General features: G+C 39.3%; 1 protein-coding gene across 3 annotated transcripts in view; it reads right to left on the minus strand.

The window, feature by feature from the left end:
- GHR (growth hormone receptor) overlaps positions 1-25,503 on the minus strand; it is a 129,819-nt gene that overhangs the window by 66,931 nt on the left and 37,385 nt on the right. For 2 of the 3 annotated variants that reach the window (XM_042825592.1, XM_042825595.1), the window contains one exon: positions 14,791-14,875. The gene's annotated coding sequence lies outside the window, so the exon portion shown is untranslated. Of the gene's footprint in view, positions 1-6,692; positions 6,776-14,790; positions 14,876-25,503 lie in introns of those variants that run through there. The other variant, XM_042825593.1, reaches the window with a different exon arrangement.

Genomic DNA, 25,503 nt, shown 5'->3' on the forward strand with positions numbered 1-25,503 from the left:
ACTGTCCTCAAGGCAGCTGAAATTTGACCACAGGAACATTTGGCTAGAGGTCAGCTCAGGCTAATTGCTTCAGTAGAGAAAGAGAGCCAGGAGTTATAAAAAGGACAGAAAAATTCCTGGCCCTTTTCTATAGCTGTGTTGGAGTAAGGTCAATCACAAGTGAATTTAAACACAACTCCTCAGTGGGACGTGAACACAGTCAGCACAGACTGGGGAAGCTAGACTAAGAAAATCCCTGAGAAAATAAATTGTTTAGTTAGAGCATACTGAATGGTTTGTATCTACTCTGGACAGATAACAATATTGCATTTGGAGCAAGTCATAAATAGTTCTGCTTATATACAAAACTGTTCTTTGAAGTGGAATTTTTATGTTTAGATAGCTCCTGAATCTGAAAGGACCTAAAGGAAAGAGAAAAATATTACACTTCATTAAACTGTGCCTAAGAAGGAATTTCTGCTTTTGCCATCTCCGTTAACTCACTGTACTCCAAGCACTCCAAATATGAGATTTTTTTTCCCCTACAACCTCCTTCAGTTTCACTTCGCTTGCCAAACAACACATGTGCAACTATTCCAGAACCAAAGGTGGCTTCATACTGCAAACCAAACAACATAAACTGAAAGAAGGACTAACCCATAAGATTTACATTTTTCGTATGTTGCCATTTTGTATGTTACCATTTCATTAAATCTCAAACAGGCAAGCACGCAAGAGGTCACAGTGCCCGTGGATGAGAGAAGAAGCAAATGCAAATTCAGGCTCACAAATTCTGTGCCACTCTAAAGCACATGTATTCAAATACCAAATATATAAGCATACCCTTGCTGAATTTTTGGGAGGAAATACCTTTATTTCTGGGAGCGCGTACATTCCTTACAAGCTATCTCATGGCAAGATCAGTGGCAGGAAAAGAAAATCTTATTTCCTTGCTTATGTTACAGAATTCATCCAGGTTTCGCTCAATACACATAGCTGAAATCACATCGCCTGCTCACTCTCACTTCAATAAATGCCAACAGTACAGAGTCATTCGCAGATGAAATGAATTAAAAACCTTCAAAGCAACACAATCTAAAGCTGCCACAGACCTAAAGACTTTTCTGCTTGTGTGCTGATATTACAGCTTGACTGAGTCACCATCAACGCCTGGATGATTGCCTGCTATTATTGAGTCCTTGTCAGTGCCATACACTTGACTATCTTAAGAAACAGAAGTAATGGATTGCCTCAGTTGGGATGAATAGCAGAACACTCACCTAGGGTCTGTGGTAATTCAGGATATGAAAAGAACAAGACATAATACCACAGAAACAGAAGTTACGTGTTGCAAATAAACAAATCTCAGAGAGGGTGAATTTCTCAAAAAAAAAAAACCAACAAAACAAAAAACAAACACAAAAACCAACTAAACAACCCAACAAACTCACAAAAACAAAAGACAGCACCACTGGGAAAGAATGACGGTCTGGCACAAAGCTGCAGTAATTACACATGGTTTGATGCAAATCTGGGTGTTATTAAGAAGTATATCTTCATAATAAACTGAAAGTATGGAATAGAGACAATTCTATGTTCTTAATTACAGCTCTATGTAAGTTAAATCATTTATAACAGACGTAAGTATTCAAGTTGGAAACAAAATCTGTAAAAACAATTACTTTTTTTAAAAGAAAAAATTTCTTTTCCCCCTTGGCAACTTTATCATATAATTACTCTTACTTAAACTGAACTTAGACTGGTAATAGACCAAATGGTTATACATTCTTGGATGTTATTTAATGAATCCAGACTTCAGACACTATGCTGAGCTTTTACTAAAAGCTCTTGTAAGTTAATTCAGCTGCAAGAACTGGAGAATAACTACAAGAACATGGCATTATAATTCTCCCCTCTAAATGCTAGGATTCACATCACGCAAATTAGCAAGTGTACTAACAAGCACGTGGGCAACTATAGCCAATCAGGCTCCAGAACTCTTATTATAAAGAAATCAGCACCTCAGCTCTTCCACTTTTCTGCAACAGGGTCAACTGATTATAGGCAGAGATTGCTGCCACTCAAGTGATAAAATAATTAAGTTTCTGCTGACCACAGTGAATCCAGGTTTGGTTACAGCCAAGCAGTTTTCCTCAGTTTCTTTTAATCACCTTGAACTCAAGCTTGCCCTTCAGATCTCAGAGTATATTTGTTGTCAGGAGGCAGGGAATTCATTTTTAAATGTATTTATACAAAGCTTTTCTCTTCCATGGAAGATATCTTCAAAAAGCTGCAAAACTCTGGTTAAAGACCCTAGTGTTTATCCTAGACTAATGGAACTGCTTAACAGTTCATTAAGATGGGACAAATTAATTACATGGTTCAACTGAATGCTGCATTATTCATGTGCAGCTAATCAGACTAAACACTACATAAAAAGCCTGTAAGACATTAAGGAACTTCCTGACTTAAATACTGAATTAAATGAAAGTTTGTAAGGGAAGAAGTACCGGAACAGAATTTCTAGATGGCCATTTTTGACTCTAAGTGCTCACATATTCACATTGATTATCTGCAGAAAGCAGCAGAAAAGCATCCACATTTCACATGCTGCCAATTGCTTGGTCAACAAATAATGACTAACTAGTTTAAGAGAGAGTATATCAGTAAAAAGTGCATTTAAATTAGTGCAGCTTTGCGTGTCCTGAAATTCATACAAGTTTTAAGATACGATTTATATTGATTTCACTTACAGCCAAATGAACAAGTAAATATCAGGTACAATTATCTTTTTAAGAAGTTGTCTTCTGTAACATGATACCAGCTTAGCTTCCTGGCTCTCTTCCCCACAGTTTTTGTGCCTTAGGTCCATGTAAATCTGAATATATAAACTGTGTGCATCTACCAAAAGTAGCTCACTGCTTTGAACAACTGCACACTTTAAAAGTGTTTAAAAACCACTTCACATGACCTCACAAAAAATTCTGAGCTCCATTCTTAATTGTCTAAGTAAATGCAAACCTGAGAGAGATCATATGGTATTATTATGGGGAAAAAATGTTATTTTTTTTACATGCAGCATTGTAAAAGTACATTTTCATAAAGCTGCGAATAACTCATTGAAGACTGCTGTCCAAAGATTCAAAAAGTCACTTAACGTCTTCCTCTACTTTCATTGGTAAGATCTGGAAATTAGAATATCCAAACACAGAGAAGAAAGCTTTGATAAAGTATCTCACATTAAAAGAAGTTGACTATATCCATCACAAGTAGTCTAAAAACACATCAGCATTTTTATTTCCATCCAAACAGGATGTCTATAGCCTTTGTGTTTGAATTAAACACATTCTAGTGATACAGCTATCAACATCTTTTAAGCCAATAGCCATTGGACATAAGCTGCTAAGCTGCCCTTTTTCCAAGGCTAGTATGTCCAGTATTTCCAAACAGAGAAAGAGAATACAGCTCATTTCATTACCTGAATTAATTCAAATGTAATGTGTTTACTGTCTTGTGCTTTGTCTTCTAAGGACTCAAAGCAACTTTTCTCCTAGATCACATTTTCAGAGATATCACTGCCATTATTTGAGCCATCTCAATTAGTACTGGTCCTGAAAAAATTCTTCACAAATGTGTTTTTTTCTTTTTAATTTGTGTGCATGTGCTTACAGTCCCTATACACAGTGACCTATTTAAAAGTCACTAGTTCAGCAAAGATGAAAATCATGCAGTTAATCTTCTAAGTAGGCATCAAGGAGGTCTGGTTTTGGAGTAAGAAAGGTAGCAGCTGGTGATTGCAGATGGCAATTAAAAATCTGTATCTGAAACTGAAAGAGCTCACTGAGACCCCATGCCCCTCTACTACTAATGAAAAATTTAAGACCTTCCTGTCAAATAAGCAATAAACAACAGAAATGAGGTTACTAATTTTAATGCTAATTTGCCAAATCTATTTATGAAGAGATCTTTTAATGTTTTCTAACAGCATTTTCCATACAGTCTACAGTGGGCTCAGTGCCTTCATCCATCTTCACACAAGGAAAGGAAGCAGCTTGCCTACATTTACACCACTGCCCCACAGTAGAGTAACAAGTGGAGAGCTGCTGTAGCCAGTGATTTATCTGCCCCAGTGTGTTAATGAGAACAGTGAATTTATTGCCAGCCCTCTCAAAAAAACCTCAGCAAACCATAACACAGCTAATCATTTGCATTAAGAGATTAAAAATGGTAACTATTAGAAAGACTAATTCTTCTGAAAGTCTTGAGTAATTAGCAAAACTTTCTTAATAAATATATAGCTCTATCTTGTGAACAGAAAGAATATACAACAGTCTTTAGCTACAGTAACTACTAGAGTACAGTGGATGTAAATCTCTCCCCTCCGTATTAAGGGATTAATACAGACACAGTTCTGCATGCATACTATATGCAGAAGAGTAAGCTTAAGCTCAGCTTAAGCCAGGCTGGCTGCACGTGGCAGTACATCTCATTCAAAGAATGTGATAAATCCCTGCCTGCAGGAAGCCCATCATGTTTAAAGACAGTGAAACTTTGGAGCAAATTCAACATTTTTTTGTAATGAAAGCAGACAAATGCATTCACATTTCTTCATTCCTATCATTGTTACTTTACACAGGAGCACAAGGAAATGGTTGTCTACAGGTAAACTTGACAAGTTACCCTCCATAAGGGGCAGCTGAGAGTCCTCATCCTTCATCCACTTCCACCAGAATTGTTGCTCATACTCTCGCCAATTTCAAGAGGGCTACTCAACAAAACACTATACCAAGCTAGATCTCACAACTTAGATTAGATGCACACAGTATGCTAAAAATGAGTTGACTAAGGGTGAGGACATTGCACTGTAGCCACAGAAAAGTTTGTACAACCCTAGCAGGGTCTTTTCTGCTATCATTATAAGACTATCATTAGCTCTTTCGTGCAGCCTTGCATCCCCACTGCATCCCTTCCATAATGAAGGAAGTGGCAACACTGCCTTCACAAAGCCTGTAAGCAGAAGCCCTAACAACTGGTCCTTTCAATTTTAATCAGTGTATCAGTAACATTCCCACTCAGTGCTTGGCCCTGCAGACTAAACTACAACTTTCAGTTTCACTACCATGATCATGCTCAGAAACTGTCTATATAAATGAGAAAGAGCCACACAATAGTCCCTTTTGTGGTTGTTACACTGAGTAAGTATAGTACCACAAGCGTATTTGAAATGTACCAGGCTTCTTCCATCTCTGGAAGGACCTTACCATGTAAGTTCAAAGATGATTTTTTGTTTGTTTGTACAAAAGATCCTAATGATCACAGAATCATTGAGTGGCCCAAGTTGGAAGGGATCTTAAAGACAACTGAGCTCCAACACCCTGCTGTAGGCAGGGTTGTCACTCACCAACTTAGGCTGTCCATGGCCCCATCCAACCTGGCCTAGAAAACCTGGATGGATGCAACCAAAGCTCCTCTGGGCAGCCTATGCCAGTGTCTGACAACTTCTCAGCAGTAGAATATCTTCCTAACACCTAATCTAAATTCCCTCTCTTTTAGTTTAAAGCTGTTTCCCCTTGCCCTATAGTTATTAGACTATGTAAATAGTCACTCTACTTCCTGTTTATAAGCTCTTCTCAAGGCCACAGTGAGGCATCACCAGAGACTTCTCTACTTCAAGCTCAACAAGCCCAACTCCTTCAGCTTTTCATCATAGGAAAGATGCTCCAGGCCTCTGATAATCTTCGTGACCCTCCTCTGGACCCACTCCAATAGTTCCACATCCTTCTTGTAGCATCTTTTACCATGATGATACACACCATCTCCTCCCAAAAATGTACAGAACACAAAGCAATCACACTTGAATTGTCTGTAAACAACAGCATTCACAATGAGGACAGTGGGTCTGACTGTTCCTAAGTCCTACTACACACTGCAATGCAACCTTAGATAAATCATTATCTCCATAGATCATTTTCCCAACACTAATTATACCACAGAATATCATAGTAGACAGAGTCATTAGTTTTGAATTGCTGTGGTGTGTAAATTAGTCCTTATTCATAGTTCATTTATTGCATGCAAATATCTGCACTGCAATCAAACTTGATAACAGGTGACTGGACTCACATGCTAGAAAGAATAATGACTCAACAGAATTACTTGAAGACATTATTCTGTTGCTGCTTTCACAGATTATATAAGTGATTGCCTGCAAAGATTAGAGAGCTTATGAGTCACGTTATCAGCTAGCTCTGAATATAAATTGATACAGGGTGCTTTAACTACATGTAAGAAAAGCCCCACGCTCCTTCAAAGATTAGAAAGTAAACCCAAATGTTAGCTATTCTGTGGGTTGCAGAGAACAATTAATGCAGAATTACAGTAGTCTATAAATTACTTTGTTGGTAAGCAAGGTCTGGTTTGGGCTGGCTTTTAATTACAGACAAGCAGGTTCCCTCCAGTCTCAGATGCTCTCTATGGTACACAGAGATTCACAAAAAAGCACAGACCCTGGGCTTAGCCAGGCTTCTCCCAAATAGCTCAGACGGTAGGTACACAATGGCTGTGCCCTTACAGAATAGGAATGTCCTCAAAATGTAACATTTACAAAACACAGTTGTACTTTAATTTTTCTGTGTCTTTTTCTTTCCATTCAGATTGAAGGGTTTTACTAGATTTTAAGTCTTAATAATTAAAACATGTACAGAGATCAGTACCTGTGATGCAGATAATTGTTCTAGATTTCACTACAAATAGCGCCAGGCATGCTTGTACATATGCTTGAATAATGAGGAAGGATCTGAAGAAGAAATTGAGATTTGAAATGCTGAAGTATTATACCACTGGTAAGTAGGAAGCTTGCATAATATAGTACGTGATTTTTTAGCAAACAGCTTATCTGAAACAACCTGAAAGATACTTTTCCCCCCAAAATAATTTGTCCTGATGGGAGAAGTATATTTACTTTACTGGAGTGACTGGAAGTCATGTGATATGTTAACAAGCAGCTGTACTAGGAGCTGATGCATAAATCAATGGAGATGATAGCAGAACTTCAAAGAGAAGCATACGAAACTGAAGACTAGCTTACTTTAAGAACGGGATTCTTTAAGTAGTTTTTTGGTTTGTTTGATTTTTGTATGTAGTTAATAAAGCAGATCGTGACCATGAAAATATGCTATTCAGCTTGTGCCACCTCTACCTGGAAGGGAAGAAATCCATGAAGCCTGTTTGAACCCTTCCTTTCTCGCTATATCCTGCCACCCACAGCCCGAAGTAGAGAACGCTTCTTCTTGTTGCCATCAGTGAAGGGAGATACAAGGAGCTGCTGCTTTTTCAAGAGCAGCACTTGTTTCCCTTTGTTTCTTTTTCCTATTTCTTGCACTCTGTCAGTAATTCAAGCAGAATAGCAAGTGTGTGCCTTCAAGAGGAAAAAAGATGAAAAGAGCATGGTGAGAGAGAATAGCTGCTTCCACTGCAAGATAGGCAAAGGGTGTGGATGGAGTAAAGCGGCCTGCAGTTACTCAGCTAACAGTGAGTCAAACGCAGCGAAGTCGGAATGTCGAGATCAGCATTTCCAAAATTCAGATTTACATCTTATGTACTTCTGCAATGACCAAACCATACTGACATATTTTTGCTAGTGACACGTAATAAACTCTAGAGTGGTACCTATAGAGTAAGACTTGATTTGTTGCTACGTATTTTTAAGGCACATAAAACCACATTGTGAGGGTAGACTTCCATAGATTTATCTGATTTTCACACTGGCTCAGTGTATTATATTTAGCCTGGAAAATCCGTTTTCCACAAATAACTTTCAAACAGCAAATTTATGAGTTGCTGTGTACCCAGAATTCTATCTTCTGAGCATGGAGCCAGAACAGAAGTGGCTACACCAAGGAGTACAGAGTATTTTACTAAAAAAAAAGTAGATATTTTTTGTGGTATACTTCTGTGCTTACATCCTTAATTTCTTTTCTATTTTAGGCATAATAGTTAATAAAACATGACTGCCTTCAGACTTTTGCCAGGACATAATACCTGTCTTTGCCAGACTTGTTCAAACTGAATCCTAACTTTGATTTCAAGTCTGCAGTACCATATGACTCAACAGCAGTAGAATTTAACTCTATTTATTTAACAGGAAATTACATTGTTCTACTGATGACTGTTTCATTAACTGGTAAAAAGCAAACACTTCAAATTATATGATGAACTGATACAACAAAGGCATGAAGAATGACCATAAAGCTAAAAAATAAGAGTGTATTTCTTTTTTATGATTAAGTACATATTGGTCTACTAGTAACATTTTTGACTGAGGATCTGGATCTGATCCCAGTCACAAACAAGGGGACATGACACAAACGGTCATGTAGCTTAACATCACTAAACAAGTGGCCTGATCAGAAAAGTATTACAGCATTTTAGTATCAAACTGATGGATACATTCATTGTCAACACAGCATTTACACAGTGACATTTTCATTTTAGGCAATGTCTTCCCTAAAGTTAAAAGGCCAAAAGAGAGAAGCCCTGTATGCCTGTAAGCTTTTCCAGACTGTGGAGGAATAGAACAGAGCCAATTTCATTTCCATACCCTTAGCTTTTCTCAAGCACTTATAGCACCATGAATGGTTTCCATACTGTGTGTGTTGTATGCAAAAAAATTAGCACAGCTGTATTTAAAAGACAGAGAGGTGTGCCAACCTGGTAGATTGTGAGTGTTAACAGCTAAAGAAATGCCACTTACTGGAATATTTTACAGCAGTTATTTTACAAACATCTCTGCTACTTCTGGCACATACTAATTTTTTTTCCAGCATATTCAGCAGAACTACCAGCACTCTCAAAATCTAATTCAAGCTCTGCCTTGTGTTATCTTCCACTGCACTGTAAATGTCAGTGAGGCACAAATTACTCTTGCCATATCTATGGGGCACTTTCAATATCTCAGATTTCAAATAACAAGGCATCTGTTTAATTTTTAAGGAAAGAATACAATGCATTCATTTAGGATACACAAAATCCTTATTCAGAGCAGAATACTTTGTTAATATCAATCTAGAAAATGTGCAGATGTACATTTCCCATCACACATTGTGCATTACAAGTTTCAATTTCACTGAAGAGCAAAGCTGTAAACTTGCCTCCATACAACTCAGTTAAGGGTTAGCAAAGCCAGGACTATATCAAGAAGTAAATACAGAAGGGCTCAATTCTTTAATCTGCATGAGAACAGTTATCACGTTTCCAATTCTTAACCTAAAACTAGCTTAACATAAATTGTATAAATTATGGGTATGTGATTTGTAAGTTACCTGGCCAGAATTATCTCCCTTCTCTTATTGTTGAAGTAATCAGTCATAAAATGGCTTATGTAGGAGCAGAACTTAAAAGATCATCAGTTCCAACCCTCCTGCCACAGGCTGGGATGCCACCCACTAAATCAGGTTGCCCAGGAAATGAGAAGTGCTCCAGCCCTCTACTTACCTTTGTGGCCCTCCTCTGGACCCACTCCAATAGCTCTGCATTCTTCAATTTTGCAGGCCCCAGGCCTGGACACAGTACTCCAGATGGGGCCTCATAAAAGCAGGCTAGTGAGGGACGATTACCTCTCTCTGTCTGCTGGCCACCCCTCTTCTGATGCAGCTCAGGCCTTCTGGGCTGCAAGAGTACAGCAATGGCTCATGTCCGGTTTCTCATCCATCAGGATGCCCAAGTGCATCTCTGCAGGGCTTCCCTCTGTGAGTTCTCCCTGTCTGTACTTGTATGTAGGACTGCCTTGACCCAAGTGCAACACTTTGCACTTGGCCCTGCTAAACCTCATTAGATTATTGTGTTCCCACTTCTTGAGTGTGTCCAGGTCCCTTGGGATGGTGTCCCTCCCTTCTATTGTGTCAACTGCACAACTCTGCTTCATGTCATCAGCAAACTTTCTGAGGGTACATTACATCCCACAGTCTATGTGGTTGATAAAGATGTTGAAGAGCAAGACAGACCAGTCCTGGGGGTCTCACAAGCCTGTATTTCCCTAGGTATTCCTTTCTTCTTTTCTTGAAAGGGGAGTGATGTTTCCTGTTTTTCCAGTTACCGGGGACTTTGCCTGACAGCCACAATTTTTTAAATATGATGGAGAGCAGCTTGGCAACCACATCAGCCTGTCCCTTCAGAAGCCTGGGATGCACGCCATCTGGCCCATTAGACTTGTACACATTCAGCTTCATGAGGTGGTGTAAGACACGCTTCACCTTACTGGGAGGGATTTTGCTCTCTGACCCTCACTTCGAAATTCAAGGACAGGACAGCCATGAGAAGCCAGACTGGCTGTGAAGACTGAGGCACTGTTCCCTCTGTCAAAATGTTTTCTGTCAAATTAGTCTAGACTAGTCAGTGAAAAATACCAAGTAAGAAAGCATCACAGAAATTTCTACCTTAGAATCATAACATCCTTAAGAGTTGCAAGGGACCTCTCAAGGCTATCTGGGCTAACTTCACTGCAATGAACAAGGACACCACACGTAGATCAGGTCTAGGGCCTTATCCAGCCTCATCTTGAAAGTTTCCAAGGACAAAGCATCCACTGTATAAATAGGCATCCTGTTCCATCTCACTGTAGAAGACATTTCTTTATATCTAACCTAAATCCATCCTCTTTGAGCTTGAAGCCATTTTCTCATATTCTATCACCACAGACCCTGCTCAAGAATCTGTATCTTCTTTTCTGTAGCTCCCCTTTAGATACTGAAAGGCCGCTCTCAGATCTCCCCAGACCCTTCTCTTCTCCGGGCTGAACAGCCCCAGCTCTCTCAGTCTGTCCTCATAGGCGTGGTGTTCCATTCCACGGATCATTTTTGTGGACATGCTCCAACAGGTCTATCTATCTCCTGTACTGAGGACTCCATATCTGGATGCAGAACTTTACGTGAAGCCTCACCAGCGCAGAGTAGAGGGGCAGGATCACCTCCCTTGATCTGCTGGCCATACTTCTTTTGATGCAGCCCACAATACAATGCAGCCCTCTGGGCTGTGAGGGCTCATTGCTAGCTCATGTTGAGCTTCTCATAAGAGAGCTCCCAGGCCTTTTTCGACAGAGTGGTGCTCAATCCTTTCATCCCCCAGCTTGCATTGGTAATGAGGGTTGCCTCAACCCAGATGCAAGACCTTGCACTTGGATTTGTTGAACCTCATGAGATTCACCTGGGTCCGCTGCTCAAGCCTGCATCCCATCCCTCTGGTATGTCAATCACACCCCACAGCTTGGTGTCACCTGCAAACTTGCTAAGGGTGCACCTGACTCCACTGGTCAATGTCACCAGTGAAGACATTAAAGAGTATCGGCCCCAGTACCAACCCCTGGGGGACACCACTCATCGCTGATCTCCATTTAGACATGGAGCCATTGACCACCACTCTGCGGACTTGAACCTGCAGCCAATTCTTTGTGCACTGAACAGTCCACTCATCAAATGCATACCTTTCCAATTTAGAGAGAAGGATTTGTGGGATACTGTGTCAAAGGTCTTACTGAATTTGAGACAGTAATGACATCAGTGGCTCTTCTCTTGTCCATTGATACAATGACACCATCACAGAAGGCCAGTAGGCTAGTTAAGCAGGATTCACCCTTGGTGAACCAATGCTGGCTCTCCATTATCACTCCCTGCCTTCCATCTGCCTTAGCATAGCTTCCAGGAGGAACTTTCCTATGAACTTCCCTGGCACAGAGGAGAGACTGACAAGTTAGTAGTTCTCAGGCACCTCTTTTATACTCTTTTAAAAAATGGGCCTATTGCTTTTTTTCAGGGACTTCACCTGACTGCTATAACTTCTCAAATATCATTGAGAGTGGTTTGGCAACTATGTCAGCCAGCTCCCTCCAGATTTTGGGAAAAATCTCACTGGGACCCATAGACCTGTGGATGTTTGGGTTCCTCAGGTAGCCACAAGCCTCATCTTTGATCCCCTCCTACCAAACCAAATGTTTGAGGGCTGTGTGGTGAGTGGTTATCAGGGAAGAGAGAAGCATAAAAGCTGTTAAGTACCTCAACCTTCTCCTTGTCTGTTATTACCAGCCTGTCTGAGTCACTCCTGGCTCCTGGTCTTCCCTTTTCTGGTTGAAGTACCTGTAGTCTTTCCTGTTCTTCTTGTCAGCCCTAGCCAAGTTCAGTTCAGGCTGGGTTTTAGATTTCCTGACCCCATCCCTACACACTCTATCTGCTTCCTTATATTCTCCCCATGGTACCTGTCCCTTTTTCTTCTGCCTGTGCATTCTCTTCTTGCTCTTCAGTTTGACCAGCAATTGCTGGTTCAGCCACACCAGTCTCTTGCTTTCCTTTCCTGACTTGCTACACCTGCAGATGGAAAGTTCTTGCACCTTGAAGAACGCCTCCTTAAAAATCTGTCAGATCTGCTCTGCACCTTTGCCCATGAGGACTGTTTCCCATGGTGTTTGGTTGAGTAAATCACTGAAGAGCTGGAATTTAGCCTCCCTAAAGTTTAGCTTCCTAATTTTACTCTTCACCTATCTCATGTCCCTCCGGAGCATGAACTCAAACACAGCATCATCACTACAGTTCAGGCAGTCTCCATTACTGACAACACCAATTAGTTCATTTATGTTTGTGAGCAACAGGTCCAGTATTACATTTCCCTCAGTGGGGCAATCAATTACTCAGGAATTCATTACCTGGGAATCCACTGTAACTTTTAATGCAGAGTCATACTTGAATGCAACAAGTTGGAACTGCCTTCTGATAAGGCACATGTGCTATGTGAGTACAAGCATTTCCCAAGGATCACACTGCTTTAGTCTTTTCTGGAAATCAAAACTTACTACCCTGTATTTACAAGAAGCAAACTGAAACACAACACTGTAAAACAAGGTGGCAAGACCACAGAGTGGTGTACCAGTGGTGCTCAGAAGCCTGTCCAGACTCTCTTGTCCAGACTCTCTTTTCAAGTTGGGCACTTGAAAAGTGAAACATTTCTTTCACTGATGTTTGTAGAGGAATAAAGACCAGGCAGCTTAGCCGGAGCATGACTGGCTTGCTCAGCACGAAAAGCAAGGAAAAGAATGCACAGAAGCAGCTTTCTGCATGGCTGTATTGCTGTAATTCAGCTATAAGTCATCCATAAATTTGTTTTTGAGGGTGCTTTACTTATTAGGAGAAAGTATGGTAGCCACAAGAAAAAAGATTTTGGTTGGAGAAGGTCCCTTTTGACAGTAGGTTATGCTTTTTTTTTTTTTTTTTTTTTTACAAGCAATTTTTCACTCTTTTGACCTTTTTATTTTCTTAGTGGAATTGATATTTCCTTATAAAAGTCCCTTGAGTGTAGATTCATAGTACAATGAATACATTCAGAGTTCAATTTGATTTCAGAAACGTTAAAAGGACAGAGTGTTCTACCTGTTATACCAGAATCTCTTGAATTTCTCTTTTATTTAATAATGTTGCATTTGTGTACATTTATATATATGTAGTCAATTAACCTAAATCATAACAATCATAAAATTGTTACTGTACACAGATAGCAGCTGTGGATGTTAGGGGGAAGTTCTTTACAAGGAGAGTGGTTAGGCCCTGGAACGGGCTGCCCAGGGAGGTTGTGGATGCCCCGTCCTTGGATGTGTTCAAGGCCAGGTTGGACGGGGTCCTGGGCAACCTGATCTGAATGTGTGTGTTTGGTGGCCCTGCTAGGCAGGGGGGTTGGAACTACATGATCCTTGAGGTCCCTTCCAACCCGGGTGATTCTGTGATTCTGTAATCATTTAAAGCTAGATAACAGCTTTTCAGTTCCACAGCATAAGCAATCATACATCTGCAAATCTTGCATCACAGCTGTTGCTGGCAACTGCGAGACCCCCCCGCGGGATGTGACGCGATAGGCCCTCTCCCTGCTCTCTGACTGATGTGTGGCACGTGCCCTTAGGGGCGCAGACGAAGCACATAGGTTATATAAGCTAGAGTTCACGTGTAATAAACGCCATTTTGCTGTTCATCATATTGGCGTGTACGTGCAGTCATTTGGTCCTGGCCTGGTTTTAGGTCAGTACCGTAGGAGGCAATGCAACACACAGCATATTTTGATGAAGTGTTTTATTCAAATTTTACCCCTATAGTAAATTGATTAAGTCTGTGGAAATGCACTCCAGATATGAATCAGAATCACCACATTAATTCATAGTAAATGCCACTTCACTCTCATGTGAACAAAGATTTTCTGTCTTATATTCTAGAACAGATTTCCAGGTTCCCTTCCCTGGAATAATAAGGAATGCTTTCCCACTTGTTTTAATATTGTGCATTTAAAAAAATTAGGTAATCAATAGTTTAAATAACTCCATAAATGAAAAGTGTCCCATTGACACACAGTAAAATAGCTTTCCTCTGACGAGAAAATAGGGCTTTCCAACACTTGTTTTCAATTATTAATCAATTATTAAGTCACTTGTCTCAAATGCTGGACAATAAAGCTCAGTAGAAATGAAAACATGAGCTTAGAGCAGGATGGAATTGAATAGCCTTAATTCAAATACTTCTGTTTTCTTTTTTTTTTTTTTTTTTTTTTTTTTTTTTTTTTTTTTCCTTTCCTGGGAGGAGGAAGAGCTCAGTGTAGGAAACTAAGCTAAGGATTGTAATCTCAATCAAAATTCCATATACTACATACTATCGTTATGGTCTCCTGCAGGAATGAATCACAGGATTTGTAAGGATTACATGCAGAGCACAACAGAGCTCTACTCACCATATTCTTAGATAACATCAATCATTAAGTAACTTGCAGGTAAGAAAAAAGTTAAAACACTACCTCAAATGTCAGCAGGGGATGGATGATGCTTCACACGTCCCTCAGCTCAACTGCAAAATGTGGCCTTCTCCAGCCATCCCAGCACCTACACAAAATCGGGGGGAAAAAAAACAAAACACATCAGATGAGTTCTAGAACATAATGGTGGTGGAATGATGACAGAACAAAATCTTAGTGAAGTCTTGTCACTATCCTTCCATGGGAAATGCATCTTGGGAAAGGCCCCCAGTTGGGCAGCCTCCATAATGGATCAAGAGGTGCACCTGGGCTTCTCACTCAAAAACTAGCAGCTGCCTGCAATCCCTTTGTCACTGGGGGCTTGCCAAGCAGCAGTATTCAACACTAACTTTGACATTAAAATGTACCAGCACAGATTTAAACGGCAAAGAAAAGTCAAGAAGACCTACCAACACCCATTATCAATATATCTAAACATAACTAAACCGGATTGGAAAGAAAAAGCAGAATTATCATGAAGAGGATATGGATGAGTATATCACATTCTCAATATTTTAGACAGTAAACTATAGTGTAGAAACTTATGAACAGCTATTTTTAAGAAAGCAACACCATGTTTTTCATTAGAAGGACAGTATGAAGCACTCTAAGGAAAACAACGTTTGTTTTGTTCAGAATTGCTGAACACATTACCACTGCCAGTGTTTGGCAAAGCAGCAGTATCTAAAATGGTCTTGAACTAGTGGCACTTCCATATTTAAATAAAAATAATTATTAATTCAATATGAAGGTTTATTTCTTCTCAAGAAAGAAGTCATTGGTGACATGATTTAATGGTAGACTTGGTAGTGTTAGCTTGATAGTGTGGACTTGATCATCTTAAGGGTAATTTTCAACCTACATGATTCAGCATTCTTTAGTGTTTTGAAAAGTTGGCAGTGGTGCCTACATTCATTGTTTCATAACAATTTGATTGTTGTGGGTGGAAACCCCTCAAGACCTCAAGACCCTCAAGAGTTCACAGTATCAAGCTCTTTAAATACCCAGAAAAAGGAAGCAACTTGTGAAAAAACACTGAAATAACTGCATGCATTCAGACTGTATGCACAAGGCCACGCTGCACTAGTACAGTTAGTATGTCACACGAGTTTTCCTTAGCTGAGGGCTAGCACAGGCTTCAGAAAGAACAGCAGAAATTTTGATCTATGTTCACAGAATTTCCAACTTTTTAAGTATTTCTTTAAATGTATGCATAGATGCCTAAACAATGAAGATTTGAATGTAAAATGAGGCAGACTGAGCAAAAATGTTGTATTACTCAGATACTCTCTAGTGCAATTTGTAAAACACTAAGTGACAACTGTGTAATTATGTTAAAAAAAGACAACAAACAACTACCAAATGGGAAAATCTTTGAATTGATCATATAACAAGATTAAAGAAATATTTGGTAACATGAGAAGGAATCTTCCATTAAAAAAAATTTAAAAAAATCATTAATAATAGCTATGAAAGTAAAAATAAATTATGCTGTGTATCATAGCTGAAGTGAAATCTGTGATCACCGTTCTTCACAGATAGATGCCGTGGAACAAGATAATTAGACATGGTATGCCTTTAATTATTACCTCTTTCACATTTTGCAATAAGCACAACTAACACTGCACCTCACAGGAAGAGCCCACTCACATTTTATAAGGTTGAGGATCTTACTGTCCCATTTTAACCTCATCCAATAAGGGTTTTTAAAACCATTTGTAAATTTTGGAAAGACCTCTTAATCTCACTCAGAACAATTGATCCATGAGCCACAACCCTCATTTTCTACGATAAAGGACAGTTCAGGCTGAACAAAACTGTAAAGACTAAGGCAGCTGTTGACTGAAGCAGGTTAACCAGGAGTACTGACAAATTCCTGTTTTAAAACACTTGTTACAATATTAGCAAGTGGAAATGATCTCCATGTGACAAAATCAGAACCTTACTACAAAGACAAAGGCAAAATTCTTCCAGGAGCCTTTTCAAAATATTTTGAAATCCTGCTCAATAGCAGAGAAGATCTTAGCTACTTTATAGGCAACAAAAAAAACATGCCCTAATTTCTGCTTAACTAACTGTACTCTGAATATTTTGTTTCACTCTTGGTAGGTAGCGGAGATAACACAGGGATTCCATGCAACAACACTGCTAATTTGCAATGTTGCCGTTTAGAACAAGCCATCAAGTGTGAAGACAATCACATGTGCACTTGATTCTGACTCTTTATCACCTGTGAAAAAGAGGTGGTATGGCACACAACATAATGAGCAGCCATGTTTTCAATGATTCTTAGAAAAACTGCAACTTCAGTGAAAGGAGAACATGGATTATCAGGAAGAAACTGCAAAGGTAGTAATTTTTTCACAGACTTTTTTTTTTTCACAGTAGAAGTTATTTATTCTAACCTGTGTGGCAAACAAAAGGATTGGAATACAGAGTCAAAATTGGACCCAACCAGGATTCCTTTGCCTCCTAACTAAAAACGTGCAATTCTTTAGTGGGATGTCAGGGTCTGTGTCTGTTTCATCTCAGCACCTAACCTGAGAGAATAACAAACCTAAGAATGTGAGACGGACACAAACATGTCAGAGGATTTTTCATTCTTCAAAACAGTATTCAAACAATTCCATCTTTGTAAAACCAATCATGGGTTTTCAAATAGCATTCTATGGTTGGTCTCAAGGCAGGCAGAATGAGTTGCTTCAACGGGTATGAAGGTAGGAAGGAACCTGTTGCTTACAGAGGAAGCTAACTAAAATTAAGCTCTTGCTTGAAGGGAAAGCCTATGCAATGCATTGCCTCCCATGAGATTTCAGCCATATCAGAGAGGTAGACATCTTACTGTGTGTACAGCCTACTACTTCCCTTCATCAAATGAGCTGCTCCAATACAATGCTGCTCAGAGAGCACTAGCTCTGCATTATGGCTTGGATGTCATCTGAATAAAGGGAAATGCTGTGGCCTCCCTACCAGCTCAAGTTTTCCCATGTCACTAGTTAACTTTATAAAGGCTGTTTCATCCTCAAATTGAAGAGATAAGGTAACTAGAGGTACAAATCAGCACATAAGTTCTATGTTCTGCTGTTGCCTTTCTTCACTTTAGAGTGTGTATTTCTCAATATAAGAAATGGGAGGGACAATGCCCTAAGACTAGACAGGCTAAGTCTTGTTGCTTCATTTATATGTGCTTCCAACCACAAGGCAATGTGCCTCCTTTTTATAGTTACATGTATATACGTGCACAATTATACAGTCATGCTGACACTATAATACAGTATTTACTTCAATTGATCTTGAACAAAATAGAGCTACAACTTATGTAGAAAACTTGACCCAGGCACCAAATTTGAATCTAAAAACTAAGATGAATGATCTAGGCTTGTAGCTGAAAATGCACAGTTAGCATTAACTTGTGGTCACTTGCATTGTCCAGAGAACTTGCAAAGTATTTTTTGTAAACCAGTAGTCTGGTTTACATACTACACTCTTACATAAGCATGTACACAAAAGTGTGCAAAATCAAAACCAGCTTCATGCTTAGATTCAGAATTACATAATCACAGACACAGCACGGTTGGAAAAGACCTACAAGATCATCTAGTCCAACCATCCAACTATCACCAATAGTTCTCACTGGACCACGACCCTCAACACAATGTCCAAACGCTCCTTGAACACCTCCAGGGTCAGTGATTCCACCACCTCCCTGGGCAGCCCATTCCACTGCCTGACAGCTCTTTCAGAGAAGTAAGAGGAGGCATGTATTTGTGTTCGATCTTTAGCTATAAAAAATACAACTGAACGCTTGTAATAAGCTACATGCATATATATGCCCATGGGATTTGAAGGAATGCATATGAAAGTGCTGAGGAAGCTGGTCAATGTCACCGCATGCAAGGCCATTCTTAGTGACATCTGAAAGGCCAGGGAAATGTGGAATCCTATTCCTGAGGATAGGATGCATACCACTCCAATTTCAAGAAAGGAAAGATGCAGAATATTGAGAACTAAGGACTAGTAATTATTACTCCTGATCCCTAGGGATCTCATCTTGATCTCCGGAGAAGTGATGGAGAAAATAATCCTGGAAAATATTTTGAAATATATAGAGTACTAGAAGCAATTGTGAGTAGTCAGCATGGAGTTATGAAGGAAAAATAAAATCTGATAGCCTTCTACAGTGAAATAATTAGTTTGCTGGATAAGGGGAAAACGGTAGATGTTATCTTGAGTTCAGCAAGGTTTCCAACACCACCTTCTCTGAAATTTTTTCACTAACAAATCAAAGAAGTACTGCACAGGGAAGCGGATCGTGAAATGGTCTGAAAACTGGTTAGCATACCAGGCTCAAATGTATTATCAGTGGGAAAAATTCAGCAGGTCAGTCAGTGACAGAGTCAATATTCAATACTGACCAAGAGTTAACTCTTTGCTGCAAGACATCCATAGCAAATCAGAGAATCATAGAATAGCTTAGGTAGAAAGGGACCATGAAGATCAACTAGTTCCAACCCCTGTTGCCACTGGCAGTGTTGCCAGTCACTAGATCAGACTGCCTAAACACCCATCCAACCTGGTCTTGAATGCCTCCAGAGATGGAGCACCCACAACCACTCTGGACAACTTGTTCCAGTATCTCATCATTCTCTGAGAAAAAGATTTCTTCAGAACATCTAACCTAAATCTTCCCTCTTTCAGATTAAAGACATTCCTTCTTGTTCTGTCACTATCAGACCATGCAAAATTCAGTCACACTCCTGCTTGTAAGCTCCCTTCAAGCACTGGAAGGCCGCAATGACATGACCCTGGAGCCCTCTCTTCTCTAAGCTAAACAAGCCTGAATCCCTCAACCTTTCTCCATAGGAGAGGTGTTCCAGCCCTTCAATCATCTTGTCTCTCTTCTGGATTCACTCCAACAGCTCTTCAGCCTTTCTGTTACTGCAGACCTGAGGCCTGGATGCCACTGTTCCAGATGGGGCCTCACGAGGGCAGAACAGTGGGGCACAGTCACCTCCCTCTCTCTGCTGACCATCCTTCTGATGCAGCCCAGGATGTAGGCTCACATCAAGTTTTTCACTGATCGGGATGCCCAAGTACTTTTCTACAGGGCTGCCTCTATGAGTTTTTCTCCCATTCTGTGCTTGTATCTGGGATTCTGCACTTGGCCTTGCTAAACCTCATTAGGTTCTTCCGTTCCCACTTTTTTGAGCATGTCCATGTCCTGCTGGGTGGAACCTCCCCTTCTATTCTGTCAACTGCACCACTCAGCTTTGTGTCATCTGCAAATTTACTGAGGGAACACACAATTCCAGTATGTTGTTGATGTTGAAGAACACTACTCCCAAGATAGACCTCTGAGGGACATCACTTGTGACTGGCCTCCACCTTTATACAGAGCCATTGGCAATAACCCTGTCTGTAACCTTTCAACAAATTCTTTATCCACCTAATACTCCAGCCTTCAAAACCATACCTCTCCAATTTAGAGATAAGGATGTGATGCAGGATTCTGTTGCCCTTCCTTTCTCCACCATCAGTGTTGTTATTCCATCAGAGAAGGCCACCAGACTGGTCAGGCACATTCTGCTACTGGTGAAGCCATGCTGGCTGTCTCAGACCAACTTTTCATCTCATATGTGCCTTAACATCTCTTCTAGGAGGATCTGCTCCATGATATTTCCAGGTAGAGAGATGAGTTTCACTGGACTGTAGTTCTCCAGGTCTTCATTTCTCCCTCTCTTGAACATGGAAGAGAGGGAGAACATGATGTTTTCTTTCTTCCAGTTACTGTGAACTTGTCCTGACAGCCACAATTTTGCAACAGTGGAAATTTCCAAGTATTTTCAGATATTCTCTTTGAAGAAACTTTCATGCACTACCAAGCCCTTCTACCCTTCTTAAGTGCAAACTTCTTACTGCTTCAAATTATTTCTGAAACACAATAACTCACACCCACAGATGAACAACCTTATTTGCCACTGTGAGGTGACTCCCTGAATTCTGTAATAAACTTCTCTGCAAGGGGAGTTTTTCAAGGAAACACTAACAAAATGCAACAGAACCTTCTAGTCTCTTTGTCTTCTTTTTTCTTTCTTTTTTTTCCCCTCTTTCTCTTTCCATAAAATCCTTTTTTTCCTCTTTCCTTCTTCAACCCTTCCACTTACCTTACCAGCATTCCCTGAATGAAGGATCACACTCTTTTTCCCAGTCAGAGCCTTTTTTCTCTCCCTCAATCCCTTCATATCCCTAGGGGTCTAACAATAAATCTTGCCCTTCGTATTTTAAGTACTTTATGGAACCACATTTCTGTTCAGAGAGATTTGGCAGTCTTTGCCTTCTTGACATCACAATAACTGGAACATCTTAGCAGCACTAAACTAAGGAACAACTTGCATTTGTTTTGGCACTCACAGTAGGGATGAAAGGTGAATTTATATTTTATACTGTATTATGCTTACATAAGTATAGCTTTGTGGACAGGAGATCTCAGGAGTTTAGCACAGAATCAAAATTACTACACATTTTTGGGCTGTAAAATGAGCCATCAGCACTGTTAAGGTTGTAAACAGATGAGTAGTCCAAAATTCATAGATAAGTTTACACTTCACTTGACATACACTGTAGATGCTGTGCTTCGCCTTATCAAAGCAGAATTCAGGCTGTCTTACACGAGCAAAGCGAGTCACATTCCCATCCACAGTTGTTCATGTTCTTGAATTGAAAGGATGTTACCAAAAACATACAAAGTATCTGGAGATCTGGGCAGCTGGAAATCCAGAACTCTACTAGTTGAAACTGTTGTTAACTTATCAGTAACTTAAAAGGGAAACTTTTACATTAAATTAACAGGGATGCACCAATTACTAGCTGAGAAGAAAACTGTATTCCTCGATCATTGTAGCGAGTTTTCATGTGCATGCTTAAGAGACTAACAAACCTGAGAAAAACAGAAATACAGAAAAAATCTTATACTATGCTTGAAATGAAGATCAGTTATTTACTAGAAGCTGAATGAACAAAACCTACATCCAACTTGCTTTTCAAATGCGGTATCACAGAATCAGAGAATAGTTCGTGTTGGAAGTGACCTTGAAAGTTTCAACGTCCCTGCTGTTCCATCCTCTAGATTAGGTTGTCCAGGGCTCTATCCAGGCTGGCATTGAACACCTCCAGGGATAAGGCATCAACTGCTTACCTGGGCAGTCTCATAGTAAAGAATTTCTTCCTAATGTCTAATCGTCTTGATTCTCAATTCTGCCTACTGGATTTCATAAGATTGACAAAGACACATTTTTCACAAGATTTTCAAAGATTCTGTAGCCTCCCCAGGAAATCTAACCCAGCACATGACTATCTGTGCCACTAGGAAAGTTATTTGAATGTAGATCCCAAGTCCTTCTTTATGTAAATCAATCCCTCTATTTTTTTTTTTTTTCTGTCTGCATGTGTGAATGTGTTTCTGTCTGTATGTTCCCTACTTTTTTATCATATTCCTTTACTTAGCAAGGACCACTGTACTTCACCAGCACTCTAAATTAAACTATTTCTTTCAACCAATCAAGCCTTACAGACTGCTGATAACTTTCAGTTAGCCCAGATCTTGCATAGCAGTGTGAGGTTTTACCAAAGCTAAGCTGAAAATACTACTTCATGCAGTTTTCTTTTAGCTTTGTATCTCCAACTTCATCTGTATTTTGTCTATCAGAATAACATTGTTGACTCATGATCATCCAGCTCCAGATAATTTTGTGAAAACTGAAATGCCAGGCCTTTGAATAATAGTTTCCCTTTCTCCCATCATCGCCCATCCCTTCTTGATTAAACATTTCTAAATACAAAAATTACATATTAGAAATAGGGGGGAAATAGCTGTTAATTTTAACTAAACAATAAAATGAATGCAAGGATAAAAACTGTGGTTCAGGGACTGCAAGACTGCAAGGGACTGCAGGACTGTAAGAAGGTAGAAGAAAATATTTTTCTTACATATTAAGAAAATCACCTATTAAATGCATGATGCCAAAGTAATCACTGCTTTACAAAAAAACACGTAGCATATGTCAGTATTTGGCAAACTGCGAATACAGAAACAAAGTTTACTGGATCAAAACCACTCATGACTAACCAGCACAGTGTGTAAACAGCTTAGAACTCAAAACTACAGAACTTAAAATGGAGAAATACAAAATTTATTTTAAGCTAATTTGTATCTTAGTATATAACATGGTCAAAGTTAAAATCTCTGTGGCTCCTGTTCCCTGTCTATTCTGAGAAATGGGGTAAATACATACTTCAGGAGAGTGTTTTTGAGCACAAAGAAGGGAGATTTGGTAAATTTGTTCGCACAAATTAAACTGAATATAATTCAACCTACATTTTAATGTAATTTGGTCATTAAGTGGTGCAGCTGCTATTCTAAGCATTATTATAGATCTTTGGTTTTAAATGATTGGCTTTATGAGTTCCTCAAGTAGCTCAAATGGTTTCAAATGATGTACTATCTTTGAACCAAGGCAGTGGCCACATTGTTCAGCCTTCCCACAATGCAATAGCAAACCCAAAAAGTTCAGCCATTCCATTTTCTGCCACAAAGAAAAGCTAACTCTTGTCATTACGTAGATTACTTTCAGCTCCATATGTTCTTAGATTTCCCCAATACAAGAAGAAAACAGAACTGTTGATGAGTGCTCAAAATTATATAGCAAGAAACTATATATGCATACTTTGTTTATTTCCATACTCTAAATGTGCTTCTGTTGTAACTCTCTTCTGATTTAAAAAAAAAAAAAAAAAAAAAAAAAAAAAAAAAGACTAAATTTTGAAGAGATATCTATTTAGGAAGTCCATGGGAGCTCTAAGCAGACACTTAACAATGTTTTTCCAGGCTTTGTAGATTATTCAAGAAATTCTGCTGGTTGGTTTTAGTCTTACTTTTGTACACATTTTCAAAAGCTTCTCAGAGTTGAATGTGAAGCAAGATTCAACCAGCAATCACATCCCCTTCTAAAGTTCGCAGTGAAGGCACTCAGCATTTTATCTCAGAATCAAGTATTGCATTTGGGAAGATTTCAAATCCACCTCATTCTCTCAGTAACAACTGAACACAGAATGACTGGTCTCTAACTCTCATGGTGACAGAACCAGAAGAGATTTCTTGTGTCAAATTTTGGCACCTGTGCAGCAACAAATCTGTATATTTTTATTCAGCTCAATTTTAAAAGCAGTCCTTATTTGCTTTTAACTAATAATAATAGAAGAACACATCTCTAGAATACCTCTCTACAAATCAACCACAATAAGGCATCTTTTGAGAGAATGTATGGGTATACATATGTATATATTTGTACCACACATCTGTTTTGTGTCATGACTTCTTGTCACAGATGTTACCCTTTAAAGCTTACTCTAAGTCCTGCATTCAATTTTCATGCATATTTTGCAATATTCAGTTTTAATAAATACTGCTAAGGCACAGAGGTTATATAACAAACTCCCCATCAGTGATCACCTACCTATTTGACCGAAATACGCTGAATTTTGATTGCTTTATGATACTATGCCTTTCCCTCCCTTTACAAACGTAATTTAGTAAACACCACAAAGCACACCTGCACCTGGGATAGCCCAATTTAGTGTGGATTTACTAGCCACCACTGTAAGATTTCCATACTGCATCTTTTGTTGTGAAGGCACCATGCTGCCTGCCTAATGCAAAGTCCAAGCCCAAGAGCATAGCTATCAAAAACTAAGGTTTATTTCACATGGATAACTATGAAAGAGCATCCGCAGCAGAATAGTTTGTGTGCATGTGTGACAATTAACACAGAAGACTGCTGTGAAGAACTCTTTCATAGCATGTTTTCTCTGAGGTGCCAAGTGAGACCATGAATATTGTGCAATTCACATTTTCAGCCAATTATTTCTGCACTAACATAGGCTTGTCTCTCTTCTAAAAATATTAAATCAACAATCTTAAATCAGACTCAGGAATTTAAAACAGCCTATTTTGAGGGCTTGGCAGGAGTATCACTGATGGCAATATTCAGACAGATTCCTGCCTGTAGCCAATATGAGACTATATTAGGAATATAAACTTACTTAGGTATTTACATATATACACATATGTAATACAACATAGGCGCGTTTCAGCAGTTCTCTCAGGTTTGTCTAAATGCTATATGACATAAATGCAAAGTAATGGCAAAAATTAATAAAATTCACTTAATACTTCAAATGAAAAGAAATGGAAAATGCTTCCTTTTCCCATTTCAGTACACATACACCACAAGGAATTCCTGAAGACACCACTGTACGCCAAATCAGATAATCTTTAATAACTTCCTCATGAAACACTTACAGCTTGTCAGTAAATTATATCACTAAAGAGTTAATAAAATTTGCTGTTTTCTTGCACTTTTAGGGTATTTTTTCTGATGTGTTTTTAAACTTAATCACCTCTGTATTAAGAACTTAATGTTATCAAGACTTCCAAACTGAAATTAATGCCTCCTATTAATTTCCATAGAAACTACAATAAAGCTCGATCATGCTATTTGATAGAGCAAACTTTTGGCTACAAAACACTGTTTTTCAAACCAATCACCACCACTAGTTATGTATTTTCACCAGCCATTAACAAGTGCCTGCATGCTGAGCTTGTCAAAACCAGTACAGCTATCTGGAAGGTGGCTTGCCCTTCACTTCACTGTTGCCATC

Source organism: Centrocercus urophasianus, unplaced genomic scaffold, assembly GCF_019232065.1.
Source record: "Centrocercus urophasianus isolate 14NV4802_14NV808 unplaced genomic scaffold, USGS_Curo_1.0 seq_25, whole genome shotgun sequence".
Taxonomy (NCBI): domain Eukaryota; kingdom Metazoa; phylum Chordata; class Aves; order Galliformes; family Phasianidae; genus Centrocercus; species Centrocercus urophasianus.